We start from the raw sequence: 13,979 nt of genomic DNA on the forward strand, positions 1-13,979 counted from the left end.
AGCCTGGGAGAGGGGAGCACGGGGGGGGTCTGCAGCCCGGGAGAGGGGAGCACGGGGGGGGGCTGCAGCCTGGGAGAGGGGAGCAGGGGGGGCTGCAGGAGAGAGGGGAGCACGGGGGGGGCTGCAGCCCGGGAGAGGGGAGCACGGGGGAGGGGGCTGCAGCCCGGGAGAGGGGAGCACGGGGGAGGGGGCTGCAGGGGCTGCAGCCCGGGAGAGGGGAGCACGGGGGCTGCAGCCCGGGAGAGGGGAGCACGGGGGGCTGCAGCCTGGGAGAGGGGAGCACGGGGGGCTGCAGCCCGGGAGAGGGGAGCACGGGGGGCTGCAGCCTGGGAGAGGGGAGCACGGGGGGGGGGCTGCAGCCCGGGAGAGGGGAGCACGGGGGGCTGCAGCCTGGGAGAGGGGAGCACGGGGGGGGGGCTGCAGCCCGGGAGAGGGGAGCACGGGGGGGGGGCTGCAGCCCGGGAGAGGGGAGCACGGGGGGGGGGCTGCAGCCTGGGAGAGGGGAGCAGGGGGGGCTGCAGGAGAGAGGGGAGCACGGGGGGGGCTGCAGCCCGGGAGAGGGGAGCACGGGGGAGGGGGCTGCAGCCCGGGAGAGGGGAGCACGGGGGAGGGGGCTGCAGGGGCTGCAGCCCGGGAGAGGGGAGCACGGGGGGGGGGGGGGGGCTGCAGCCCGGGAGAGGGGAGCACGGGGGGGGGGGGGCTGCAGCCCGGGAGAGGGGAGCACGGGAGAGGGGAGCACGGGGGTGGCTGCAGCCCGGGAGAGGGGAGCACGGGGGGGGCTGCAGCCCGGGAGAGGGGAGCACGGGGGGGGCTGCAGCCCGGGAGAGGGGAGCACGGGGGGGGGCTGCAGCCTGGGAGAGGGGAGCAGGGGGGGCTGCAGGAGAGAGGGGAGCACGGGGGGGGGCTGCAGCCCGGGAGAGGGGAGCACGGGGGAGGGGGCTGCAGCCCGGGAGAGGGGAGCACGGGGGAGGGGGCTGCAGGGGCTGCAGCCCGGGAGAGGGGAGCACGGGGGGGGGGGGGGGGGGCTGCAGCCCGGGAGAGGGGAGCACGGGGGGGGGGGGGGGGGGGCTGCAGCCCGGGAGAGGGGAGCACGGGGGGGGGGGGGCTGCAGCCCGGGAGAGGGGAGCACGGGAGAGGGGAGCACGGGGGTGGCTGCAGCCCGGGAGAGGGGAGCACGGGGGGGGCTGCAGCCCGGGAGAGGGGAGCACGGGGGGGGCTGCAGCCCGGGAGAGGGGAGCACGGGGGGGGGCTGCAGCCTGGGAGAGGGGAGCAGGGGGGGCTGCAGGAGAGAGGGGGAGCACGGGGGGGGCTGCAGCCCGGGAGAGGGGAGCACGGGGGAGGGGGCTGCAGCCCGGGAGAGGGGAGCACGGGGGAGGGGGCTGCAGCCCGGGAGAGGGGAGCACGGGGGGAGGGGGCTGCAGCCCGGGAGAGGGGGAGCACGGGGGAGGGGGCTGCAGCCCGGGAGAGGGGAGCACGGGGGAGGGGGCTGCAGCCCGGGAGAGGGGAGCACGGGGGTGGCTGCAGCCCGGGAGAGGGGAGCACGGGGGGGGCTGCAGCCCGGGAGAGGGGAGCACGGGGGGGGGGGCTGCAGCCTGGGAGAGGGGAGCACGGGGGGGGCTGCAGCCCGGGAGAGGAGAGCAGGGGGGCTGCAGCCCGGGAGAGGAGAGCACGGGGGGGGGGGGGGGCTGCAGCCCGGGAGAGGGGAGCACGGGGGGGGGGCTGCAGCCTGGGAGAGGGGAGCACGGGGGGGGCTGCAGCCCGGGAGAGGGGAGCAGGGGGGCTGCAGCCCGGGAGAGGAGAGCACGGGGGGGGGGGGCTGCAGCCCGGGAGAGGGGAGCACGGGGGGGGGGCTGCAGCCCGGGAGAGGGGAGCACGGGGGGGGGGGCTGCAGCCTGGGAGAGGGGAGCACGGGGGGGGCTGCAGCCCGGGAGAGGGGAGCAGGGGGGCTGCAGCCCGGGAGAGGAGAGCACGGGGGGGGGGGCTGCAGCCCGGGAGAGGGGAGCACGGGGGGGGGCTGCAGCCCGGGAGAGGGGAGCACGGGGGGGGGGGGCTGCAGCCTGGGAGAGGGGAGCACGGGGGGGGCTGCAGCCCGGGAGAGGGGAGCAGGGGGGCTGCAGCCCGGGAGAGGAGAGCACGGGGGGGGGGGGGATGCAGCCCGGGAGAGGGGAGCACGGGGGGGGCTGCAGCCCGGGAGAGGGGAGCACGGGGGGGGGGCTGCAGCCTGGGAGAGGGGAGCACGGGGGGGGCTGCAGCCCGGGAGAGGAGAGCAGGGGGGCTGCAGCCCGGGAGAGGAGAGCACGGGGGGGGGGGGGGGCTGCAGCCCGGGAGAGGGGAGCACGGGGGGGGGGCTGCAGCCTGGGAGAGGGGAGCACGGGGGGGGGCTGCAGCCCGGGAGAGGGGAGCAGGGGGGCTGCAGCCCGGGAGAGGAGAGCACGGGGGGGGGGGGCTGCAGCCCGGGAGAGGGGAGCACGGGGGGGGGCTGCAGCCCGGGAGAGGGGAGCACGGGGGGGGGGGCTGCAGCCTGGGAGAGGGGAGCACGGGGGGGGCTGCAGCCCGGGAGAGGGGAGCAGGGGGGCTGCAGCCCGGGAGAGGAGAGCACGGGGGGGGGGGGCTGCAGCCCGGGAGAGGGGAGCACGGGGGGGGGCTGCAGCCCGGGAGAGGGGAGCACGGGGGGGGGGGCTGCAGCCTGGGAGAGGGGAGCACGGGGGGGGCTGCAGCCCGGGAGAGGGGAGCAGGGGGGCTGCAGCCCGGGAGAGGAGAGCACGGGGGGGGGGGGGATGCAGCCCGGGAGAGGGGAGCACGGGGGGGGGCTGCAGCCCGGGAGAGGGGAGCACGGAGGGGGGGCTGCAGCCTGAGAGAGGGGAGCACGGGGGGGGCTGCAGCCCGGGAGAGGGGAGCACGGGGGGGGCTGCAGCCCGGGAGAGGGGAGCACGGGGGGGGGGTGCAGCCCGGGAGAGGGGAGCACGGGGGGGGGGGCTGCAGCCCGGGAGAGGGGAGCACGGGGGGGGGGGGCTGCAGCCCGGGAGAGGGGAGCACGGGGGGGGGGGGGCTGCAGCCCGGGAGAGGGGAGCACGGGGGGGGGGGCTGCAGCCCGGGAGAGGGGAGCACGGGGGGGGGGGCTGCAGCCCGGGAGAGGGGAGCACGGGGGGGGGGGCTGCAGCCCGGGAGAGGGGAGCACGGGGGGGGGGGGCTGCAGCCCGGGAGAGGGGAGCACGGGGGGGGGGGGGGGGGGGGGGGGGCTGCAGCCCGGGAGAGGGGAGCACGGGGGGGGGGGGGGGGCTGCAGCCCGGGAGAGGGGAGCACGGGGGGGGGGGGCTGCAGCCCGGGAGAGGGGAGCACGGGGGGGGGGGCTGCAGCCCGGGAGAGGGGAGCACGGGGGGGGAGGGGAGCACGGGGGGGGGGGGGAGTGCAGCCCGGGAGAGGGGAGCACGGGGGGGGGCTGCAGCCCGGGAGAGGGGAGCACGGGGGGGGGGGGGGGTGCTGCAGCCCGGGAGAGGGGAGCACGGGGGGGGAGGGGGGGAGGGGAGCACGGGGGGGGGGGGGGGGGGAGTGCAGCCCGGGAGAGGGGAGCACGGGGGGGGGCTGCAGCCCGGGAGAGGGGAGCACGGGGGGGGGGGGGCTGCAGCCCGGGAGAGGGGAGCACGGGGAGGGGGCTGCAGCCCGGGAGAGGGGAGCACGGGGGGGGGGGGGGCTGCAGCCCGGGAGAGGGGAGCACGGGGGGGGGGGGGCTGCAGCCCGGGAGAGGGGAGCATGGGGAAGGGGGGGGGCTGCAGCCCGGGAGAGGGGAGCACGGGGGGGGGCTGCAGCCCGGGAGAGGGGAGCACGGGGGGCTGCAGCCCGGGAGAGGGGAGCACGGGGGGGGGCTGCAGCCCGGGAGAGGGGAGCACGGGGGGCTGCAGCCTGGGAGAGGGGAGCACGGGGGGGGATTGCAGCCTGGGAGAGGGGAGCACGGGGGGGGGATTGCAGCCTGGGAGAGGGGAGCACGGGGGGGGGATTGCAGCCTGGGAGAGGGGAGCACGGGGGGGGCTGCAGCCTGGGAGAGGGAGCACGGGGAGCGGCTGCTGCCCGGGAGAGAGGAGCACAGGGGAAAGAAGCACAGGGGGGGGGGGGCTGCAGCCTGGGAGAGGGGGGGGGGGGGGTTGGGGGGCTGCAGCCTGGGAGAGGGGAGCACGGGGGGGGGGCTGCAGCCTGGGAGAGGGGAGCACGGGGGGGGGGATGCAGCCTGGGAGAGGGGAGCACGGGGGGGAGAGGGGAGCACGGAGGGGGGGGAGAGGGGAGCACGGAGGGGGGGGGAGGCTGCTGCCCGGGAGAGAGGAGCACGGGGGAAAGAAGCAGGAGAGAGAGGAGCACAGGGGAAAGAAGCAGGAGAGAGGGGAGCACAGGGGAAAGAAGCAGGAGAGAGGGGAGCACAGGGGAAAGAAGCAGGAGAGAGGGGAGCACAGGGGAAAGAAGCAGGAGAGAGGGGAGCACAGGGGAAAGAAGCAGGAGAGAGGGGAGCACAGGGGAAAGAAGCAGGAGAGAGGGGAGCACAGGGGAAAGAAGCAGGAGAGAGGGGAGCACAGGGGAAAGAAGCAGGAGAGAGGGGAGCACAGGGGAAAGAAGCAGGAGAGAGGGGAGCACAGGGGAAAGAAGCAGGAGAGAGGGGAGCACAGGGGAAAGAAGCAGGAGAGAGGGGAGCACAGGGGAAAGAAGCAGGAGAGAGGGGAGCACAGGGGAAAGAAGCAGGAGAGAGAGGAGCACAGGGGAAAGAAGCAGGAGAGAGAGGAGCACAGGGGAAAGAAGCAGAAGAGAGGGGAGCACAGGGGAAAGAAGCAGGAGAGAGGGGAGCACAGGGGAAAGAAGCAGGAGAGAGGGGAGCACAGGGGAAAGAAGCAGGAGAGAGGGGAGCACAGGGGAAAGAAGCACGGGGGGGGGGGGCTGCAGCCTGGGAGAGGGGAGCACTGCAGCCTGGGAGAGGGGAGCACGGGGGGGAGCACTGCAGCCTGGGAGAGGGGAGCACGGGGGGGGGGGCTGCAGCCTGGGAGAGGGGAGCACGGGGGGGGGGGGCTGCAGCCTGGGAGAGGGGAGCATGGGGGGGGGCTGCAGCCTGGGAGAGGGGAGCACGGGGGGGGGGGGGGGGCTGCAGCCTGGGAGAGGAGAGCACGGGGGGGGGGGGGGGGGCTGCAGCCTGGGAGAGGGGAGCACGGGGGGGGGCTGCAGCCTGGGAGAGGGGAGCACGGGGGGGGGGCTGCAGCCTGGGAGAGGGGAGCACGGGGGGGGGGGCTGCAGCCTGGGAGAGGGGAGCACGGGGGGGGGGGGCTGCAGCCTGGGAGAGGGGAGCATGGGGGGGGGCTGCAGCCTGGGAGAGGGGAGCATGGGGGGGGGGCTGCAGCCTGGGAGAGGGGAGCATGGGGGGGGGGGGCTGCAGCCTGGGAGAGGGGAGCATGGGGGGGGGGGCTGCAGCCTGGGAGAGGGGAGCATGGGGGGGGGGGCTGCAGCCTGGGAGAGGGGAGCATGGGGGGGGGGGGGGCTGCAGCCTGGGAGAGGGGAGCATGGGGGGGGGGCTGCAGCCTGGGAGAGGGGAGCATGGGGGGGGCTGCAGCCCGGGAGAGGGGAGCACGGGGGGGGGGGGGCTGCAGCCTGGGAGAGGGGAGCACGGGGGGGGGGGGGGGGGGGGGGGGCTGCAGCCCGGGAGAGGGGAGCATGGGGGGGGGGGGGCTGCAGCCCGGGAGAGAGGAGCACGGGGGGGGGGCTGCAGCCCGGGAGAGAGGAGCACGGGGGCTGCAGCCCGGGAGAGAGGAGCACGGGGGCTGCAGCCCGGGAGAGAGGAGCACGGGGGGGCTGCAGCCCGGGAGAGAGGAGCACGGGGGGCTGCAGGAGAGAGGGGAGCACAGGGGAAAGAAGCACGGGGAGCGGCTGCAGCCTGGGAGAGGGGAGCACGGGGAGCGGCTGCTGCCCGGGAGAGAGGAGCACGGGGGGCTGCAGGAGAGAGGGGAGCACAGGGGAAAGAAGCACGGGGGGGGCTGCAGCCTGGGAGAGGGGAGCACGGGGGGGGGGGGGGCTGCAGCCTGGGAGAGGGGAGCACGGGGGGGGGTGGGGCTGCAGCCTGGGAGAGGGGAGCACGGGGGGGGGGGGGCTGCAGCCCGGGAGAGGGGAGCACGGGGGGGGGGCTGCAGCCCGGGAGAGGGGAGCACGGGGGCTGCAGCCCGGGAGAGGGGAGCACGGGGGCTGCAGGAGAGAGGGGAGCACAGGGGAAAGAAGCACAGGGGGCTGCAGGAGAGAGGAGGTAGAGGCCACGAGTGCGTGGGACTGCAGGGGAGAGAAGCCCCGAGCACAGGGGGGATGGAGGGGAGAGGTGCCCCGAGCACAGGGGGGATGGAGGGGAGAGGAGCCCCGAGCACAGGGGGGATGGAGGGGAGAGGAGCCCCGAGCACAGGGGGGGATGGAGGGGAGAGGTGCCCCGAGCACAGGGGGGATGGAGGGGAGAGGAGCCCCGAGCACAGGGGGGATGGAGGGGAGAGGAGCCCCGAGCACAGGGGGGATGGAGGGGAGAGGAGCCCCGAGCACAGGGGGGATGGAGGGGAGAGGTGCCCCGAGCACAGGGGGGATGGAGGGGAGAGGAGCCCCGAGCACAGGGGGGATGGAGGGGAGAGGAGCCCCGAGCACAGGGGGGATGGAGGGGAGAGGAGCCCCGAGCACAGGGGGGATGGAGGGGAGAGGAGCCCGAGCACAGGGGGGATGGAGGGGAGAGAAAGAAGCTGAATGTATGAGAAATTCAGAGCAGATGAGACGCAGCCGTGTATCAGCTCCTGCCCCGAGATCAGAGCTGCAGGTTCTACATTCGGTGTCACGCGGCGGATGCAGCATCATCAGTCACAATCCGTCACTAATACAAGCCTATGGGGAAAATATTTTGCAGGATACAGGAATTGCTCAAGGCGACGGATTGCGACTGATGCAAAACAATGCAAGTGTGAAAGCCGCCTGATCGTCCGTGTTGCACCCCGTGTGGCCTCCGCTGTTTATAATGTTTGGTTTCTGGTCGGAGGTCCCCGTATTAGACAACTATGGAAGTTGTATAAAAATTGTGACAAACTTATGGCATAAGGAGAACAGTGAGTGCAGCTCTGGAGAATTTACTGTTGTCCACAAGTTATGTGATTTTTCCAAAGCTATTCTGATGCAGTCACTGTGTACATACATTACATTACTGATCCTGAGTTACCTCCTGTATTATACTCCAGAGCTGCACTCACTATTCTGCTGGTGCAGTCACTGTGTACATACATTACATTACTGATCCTGAGTTACCTCCTGTATTATACTCCAGAGCTGCACTCACTATTCTGCTGGTGCAGTCACTGTGTACATACATTACATTACTGATCCTGAGTTATCTCCTGTATTATACTCCAGAGCTGCACTCACTATTCTGCTGGTGCAGTCACTGTGTACATACATTACATTACTGATCCTGAGTTACCTCCTGTATTATATTCCAGAGCTGCACTCACCATTCTGCTGGTGCAGTCACTGTGTACATACATTACATTACTCATCCTGAGTTACCTCCTGTATTATACTCCAGAGCTGCACTCACTATTCTGCTGGTGCAGTTACTGTGTACATACATTACTGATCCTAAGTTACCTCCTGTATTATACTCCAGAGCTGCGCTCACTATTCTGCTGGTGTGAGTTTGAAGATAAATGGCCTGTGGAGTCTGGAGGGACAGGAGTATAGCAATAGGTTCCTCTCCTGTTCCTGTGTACGGAGAGGTCAGGAGGCAGTCGTCCATCGTTCCTGTGTATGGAGCAGTCAGGAGGCAGTCGTCCATCGTTCCTGTGTACGGAGAGGTCAGGAGGCAGTCGTCCATCGTTCCTGTGTATGGAGAGGTCAGGTCGCAGTCGTCCATCGTTCCTGTGTATGGAGAGGTCAGGAGGCAGTCGTCCATCGTTCCTGTGTACGGAGCGGTCAGGAGGCAGTCGTCCATCGTTCCTGTGTATGGAGCAGTCAGGAGGCAGTCGTCCATCGTTCCTGTGTATGGAGCGGTCAGGAGGCAGTCGTCCATCGTTCCTGTGTATGGAGCGGTCAGGTCGCAGTCGTCCATCGTTCCTGTGTATGGAGCGGTCAGGAGGCAGTCGTCCATCGTTCCTGTGTATGGAGCAGTCAGGAGGCAGTCGTCCATCGTTCCTGTGTACGGAGAGGTCAGGAGGCAGTCGTCCATCGTTCCTGTGTATGGAGAGGTCAGGTCGCAGTCGTCCATCGTTCCTGTGTATGGAGAGGTCAGGAGGCAGTCGTCCATCGTTCCTGTGTACGGAGCGGTCAGGTCGCAGTCGTCCATCGTTCCTGTGTACGGAGAGGTCAGGAGGCAGTCGTCCATCGTTCCTGTGTATGGAGCGGTCAGGAGGCAGTCGTCCATCGTTCCTGTGTATGGAGCGGTCAGGTCGCAGTCGTCCATCGTTCCTGTGTACGGAGCGTTCAGGAGGCAGTCGTCCATCATTCCTGTGTACGGAGCGGTCAGGTCGCAGTCGTCCATCGTTCCTGTGTACGGAGAGGTCAGGAGGCAGTCGTCCATCGTTCCTGTGTATGGAGCGGTCAGGAGGCAGTCGTCCATCGTTCCTGTGTACGGAGCAGTCAGGAGGCAGTCGTCCATCGTTCCTGTGTACGGAGAGGTCAGGAGGCAGTCGTCCATCGTTCCTGTGTATGGAGCAGTCAGGAGGCAGTCGTCCATCGTTCCTGTGTATGGAGCGGTCAGGAGGCAGTCGTCCATCGTTCCTGTGTATGGAGCGGTCAGGTCGCAGTCGTCCATCGTTCCTGTGTATGGAGCGGTCAGGAGGCAGTCGTCCATCGTTCCTGTGTATGGAGCAGTCAGGAGGCAGTCATCCATCGTTCCTGTGTATGGAGCGGTCAGGAGGCAGTCGTCCATCGTTCCTGTGTACGGAGAGGTCAGGAGGCAGTCGTCCATCGTTCCTGTGTATGGAGAGGTCAGGAGGCAGTCGTCCATTGTTCCTGTGTATGGAGAGGTCAGGTCGCAGTCGTCCATCGTTCCTGTGTACGGAGAGGTCAGGAGGCAGTCGTCCATTGTTCCTGTGTATGGAGAGGTCAGGTCGCAGTCGTCCATCGTTCCTGTGTATGGAGAGGTCAGTAGGCAGTCGTCCATCGTTCCTGTGTATGGAGAGGTCAGTAGGCAGTCGTCCATCGTTCCTGTGTATGGAGAGGTCAGGTCGCAGTCATCCATCGTTCCTGTGTACGGAGCGGGTCAGGAGGCAGTCGTCCATCGTTCTTGTGTATGGAGCAGTCAGGAGGCAGTCGTCCATCGTTCCTGTGTACGGAGAGGTCAGGAGGCAGTCGTCCATCGTTCCTGTGTATGGAGAGGTCAGGTCGCAGTCATCCATCGTTCCTGTGTACGGAGCGGTCAGGAGGCAGTCGTCCATCGTTCCTGTGTACGGAGCGGTCAGGTCGCAGTCGTCCATCGTTCCTGTGTACGGAGAGGTCAGGAGGCAGTCGTCCATTGTTCCTGTGTATGGAGAGGTCAGGTCGCAGTCGTCCATCGTTCCTGTGTATGGAGAGGTCAGTAGGCAGTCGTCCATCGATCCTATGTATGGAGCGGTCAGGAGGCAGTCGTCCATCGTTCCTGTGTATGGAGCGGTCAGGAGGCAGTCGTCCATCGTTCTTGTGTATGGAGCAGTCAGGAGGCAGTCGTCCATCGTTCCTGTGTACGGAGAGGTCAGGAGGCAGTCATCCATCGTTCCTGTGTATGGAGAGGTCAGGTCGCAGTCGTCCATCGTTCCTGTGTACGGAGCGGTCAGGAGGCAGTCGTCCATCGTTCCTGTGTACGGAGCGGTCAGGTCGCAGTCGTCCATCGTTCCTGTGTACGGAGAGGTCAGGAGGCAGTCGTCCATCGTTCCTGTGTATGGAGAGGTCAGGTCGCAGTCGTCCATCGTTCCTGTGTATGGAGAGGTCAGGAGGCAGTCGTCCATCGTTCCTGTGTATGGAGAGGTCAGGAGGCAGTCGTCCATCGTTCCTGTGTATGGAGCGGTCAGGAGGCAGTCGTCCATCGTTCCTGTGTATGGAGCGGTCAGGTCGCAGTCGTCCATCGTTCCTGTGTACGGAGCGTTCAGGAGGCAGTCGTCCATCATTCCTGTGTACGGAGAGGTCAGGAGGCAGTCGTCCATCGTTCCTGTGTACGGAGAGGTCAGGAGGCAGTCGTCCATCGTTCCTGTGTATGGAGCGGTCAGGAGGCAGTCATCCATCGTTCCTGTGTATGGAGCGGTCAGGAGGCAGTCGTCCATCGTTCTTGTGTATGGAGCAGTCAGGAGGCAGTCGTCCATCGTTCCTGTGTACGGAGAGGTCAGGAGGCAGTCGTCCATCGTTCCTGTGTATGGAGCGGTCAGGAGGCAGTCGTCCATCGTTCCTGTGTATGGAGCGGTCAGGAGGCAGTCATCCATCGTTCCTGTGTATGGAGCAGTTAGGAGGCAGTCGTCCATCGTTCCTGTGTACGGAGAGGTCAGGAGGCAGTCGTCCATCGATCCTATGTATGGAGCGGTCAGGAGGCAGTCGTCCATCGTTCCTGTGTATGGAGCGGTCAGGAGGCAGTCGTCCATCGTTCCTGTGTATGGAGCAGTCAGGAGGCAGTCGTCCATCGTTCCTGTGTATGGAGCAGTCAGGAGGCAGCCGTCCATCGTTCCTGTGTACGAAGAGGTCAGGAGGCAGCCGTCCATCGTTCCTGTGTACGGAGAGGTCAGGAGGCAGCCGTCCATCGTTCCTGTGTACGGAGAGGTCAGGAGGCAGTCGTCCATCGTTCCTGTGTACGGAGAGGTCAGGAGGCAGTCGTCCATCGTTCCTGTGTACGGAGCAGTCAGGAGGCAGTCGTCCATCGTTCCTGTGTATGGAGCGGTCAGGAGGCAGTCGTCCATCGTTCCTGTGTATGGAGCGGTCAGGAGGCAGTCATCCATCGTTCCTGTGTATGGAGCGGTCAGGAGGCAGTCGCAGGCTTCTCCGCTTTCTGGATTCTCTGTGGCAGGATGTAACTGAAGTTCGGACTAATACTCTGGAGTCACCTTTCCCAGTGATTATAACAATCCCTTCCCCTGTGATGTGACCTGGCAGCAGCTTCCCCTTATATTATCTGCTTTATGATCCATAAGATCAATGACGCGGATCACTAATCTCCTGCTGATCAGATCCTCCAGCACATGGTGTGGAGATCACCACTGAGCAGTGACAAATATCAATCACCAGGAAAGCCACTGTAAATGTTCACAACAGATCTTCACTGATAAGATACCGGAGATGGCTGATAACAGGGAAAAGTAGATAGACTAAATTATTTATGTCTCCTAGAAATGCCCCTTGTAGATCGGAAAAGATCTGACATGAGGAGCCTGCAGGGGAGTATATACACAATATATCCTTATTACATGTCCGCCTGATAAACGGTGGAGCACGGGAATAAACATGCGCGGTGTTAGCAGCCCTTCTCTATGGATCTTGGAGAAGCAAGGATGGGCCCTGTCCCCTCGAGATCAGACACAGAGCAGCCGTCATCTCCTGGTTACATCCACACAACAAATGCAGGAGGAGGAGATCCTGGCCAATCACAACCACTCATTAATAGCCCTCTAGAAAAACTCTCCTCTCCAGTCTATCATCAATGTAGTAGCCAAGATCCTGTTCCTGTCCAGCCACTACACCGATGCCTCCACCCTGTGCCAGTCACTGCACTGGTTACCCATCCACTACAGAATACAATATAAACTTATTTCTCACCCGAAAAGGTCTTCACAATGCTGCACCACACTACGTCTCCTCATCTCTGTCAACCAACTACTCATCCTCTCCACAGTGCTGCACCGCCTTACCTCTCCTCATCTCTTTCAACCACCCTACCTGTCATCTCCAAAGTGCTGCACCGCCATATGTCTCCGCCTTATCTCTGTCCACCACCCTACCTGTCCTCTCCACAATGCTGCACAGCCCTACCTCTCCTCCTCATCTCTGTCAACCAACTACTCATCCTCTCCACGGTGCTGCACTGCCATACGTCACCTCCTCATCTCTGTCAACCACCCTACCAGTCCTCTCCACAGTGCTCCACCACCCTACATCACCTCCTCATCTCTGTCAACCACCCTACCAGTCCTCTCCACAGTGCTGCCCCCACCCCACATCTCCTCATCTCTATCTACCACCTCTACCTACCTACCTTCTCATCAGTGCTGCACCGCCCTACCCCTCCTCATCTTTACAACCTACCTGTCCTCTCCACAGTTCTGCACCACCCTACATCTCTTCCTCATCTCTGTCTACCACCCTACCTGTCCTCTCCACAATGCTGCACAGCCCTACCTCTCCTCCTCATCTCTGTCAACCAACTACTCATCCTCTCCACGGTGCTGCACAGCCCTACGTCACCTCCTCATCTCTGTCAACCACCCTAACAGTCCTCTCCATAGTGCTGCACCACCCTACATCTCATTTCTGTCAACCACCTACTCGTCCTCTCCACAGTGATGCACCGCTGCTACGTCTCCTCCTCATTTCTGTCTACCACTATACCCACCCTCGCCACAGTTCTTTACCGTCCTACATCTTCTCATCTCTGTCTACCACCTACCTGGCCTCTCCACAGTTCTGCACCACCCTACATCTCTTCCTCATCTCTGTCTACCACCCTATCTGTCCTCTCCACAGTGCTGCACCGCCCTACATCTCCTACTCATCTGTCTCTCGCCTACCTGTCCTCTCCACAGTGCTGCATCACCCTACATCTCCTCCTCATCTCTGTCCCCTGGATTTCCTCAGAGATTGTAGCTTGCGAGCAGGACCCTCACTCCTCTTGGTATCTGTTGAATTGTTACTCTGTAATGTCTTTGTCTCTACAAGTGCTGCAGAACATGTTGGTGCTATGGGAATAAAATGATTATTATTAGGGCTCTTTTCCACTTGTGTATACCTTGTGATGTGAGAGCATCAGAAGTGATATGCTAATCACCCTCTGCTGCGGGTGTCAGCCAAGGGTCATGTGACTGTGATGTGATCCTGCGATCGCATCACAGGTGCAGAGAAGATGGAGGGAGACTTTCTCCCCATCTCCTCCGCTGTCTGTCTCTGCGTGCACCGCACTGCAGTCAGATGACATGCGAGTGCAGTGTGTGATGTTTCACACGCTCCCATAGGCTTGTATGGGGGTGTGTGAGCTCAGTCTCGCTGCAAAACCCTGCATGCTGCGATTGCACCGAGAGCACGATTCATGCCGCTGTAATATAAGCAAGAGGACACGGCCTCACTGATTAACACTGGTGCGAGGAGTGCAGTCCAATGTTTTATCAGATCGCACGCGCACATAGAAATCGCAAGTGGTAAAGAGCGCTCAGTAACGTGGCATTAACCTGGTGGCAACATGCAAAAGAGACGTGATCTGTGTATGGTGTCCAGACTCTGCTGGAGTGACAGCTCCAGAGAGGAGGGCGCCCCAGAGCATCCGCTGTACTGATCGGATCAGGACGGGACTCGATCCAGTGATCGTTATGGTGGAGTCCTGGCTGGGATCAGCTGTAGTGATCGGATCAGGACAGGACTCGATCCAGTGATCGTTATGGTGCAGTCCTGGCTGGGAACAGCTGTAGTGATCGGATCAGGACGGGACTCGATCCAGTGATGGTTATGGTGCAGTCCTGGCTGGGAACAGCTGTAGTGATCGGATCAGGACGGGACTTGATCCGGTGATGGTTATGGTGGAGTCCTGGCTGGGATCAGCTGTAGTGATCGGATCAGGACGGGACTCGATCCGGTGATGGTTATGGTGGAGTCCTGGCTGGGATCTGATCAGGACGGGACTCGATCCGGTGATCGTTATGGTGGAGTCCTGGCTGGGATCGGATCAGGACAGGACTCGATCCGGTGATCGTTATGGTGGAGTCCTGGCTGGGATCAGCTGTAGTGATCGGATCAGGACGGGGCTTGATCCAGTGATGGTTATGGTGGAGCCCTGGCTG

At 64.9% G+C, this 13,979-nt stretch overlaps 1 protein-coding gene across 1 annotated transcript in view; it reads right to left on the bottom strand.

The window, feature by feature from the left end:
• ARHGAP32 (Rho GTPase activating protein 32) overlaps nucleotides 1-13,979 on the bottom strand; it is a 300,910-nt gene that overhangs the window by 224,093 nt on the left and 62,838 nt on the right. The gene's annotated exons all lie outside the window — the stretch shown is intronic.

The sequence above is a fragment of the Anomaloglossus baeobatrachus genome, chromosome 11 (genome assembly GCF_048569485.1).
Source record: "Anomaloglossus baeobatrachus isolate aAnoBae1 chromosome 11, aAnoBae1.hap1, whole genome shotgun sequence".
NCBI lineage: Eukaryota > Metazoa > Chordata > Amphibia > Anura > Aromobatidae > Anomaloglossus > Anomaloglossus baeobatrachus.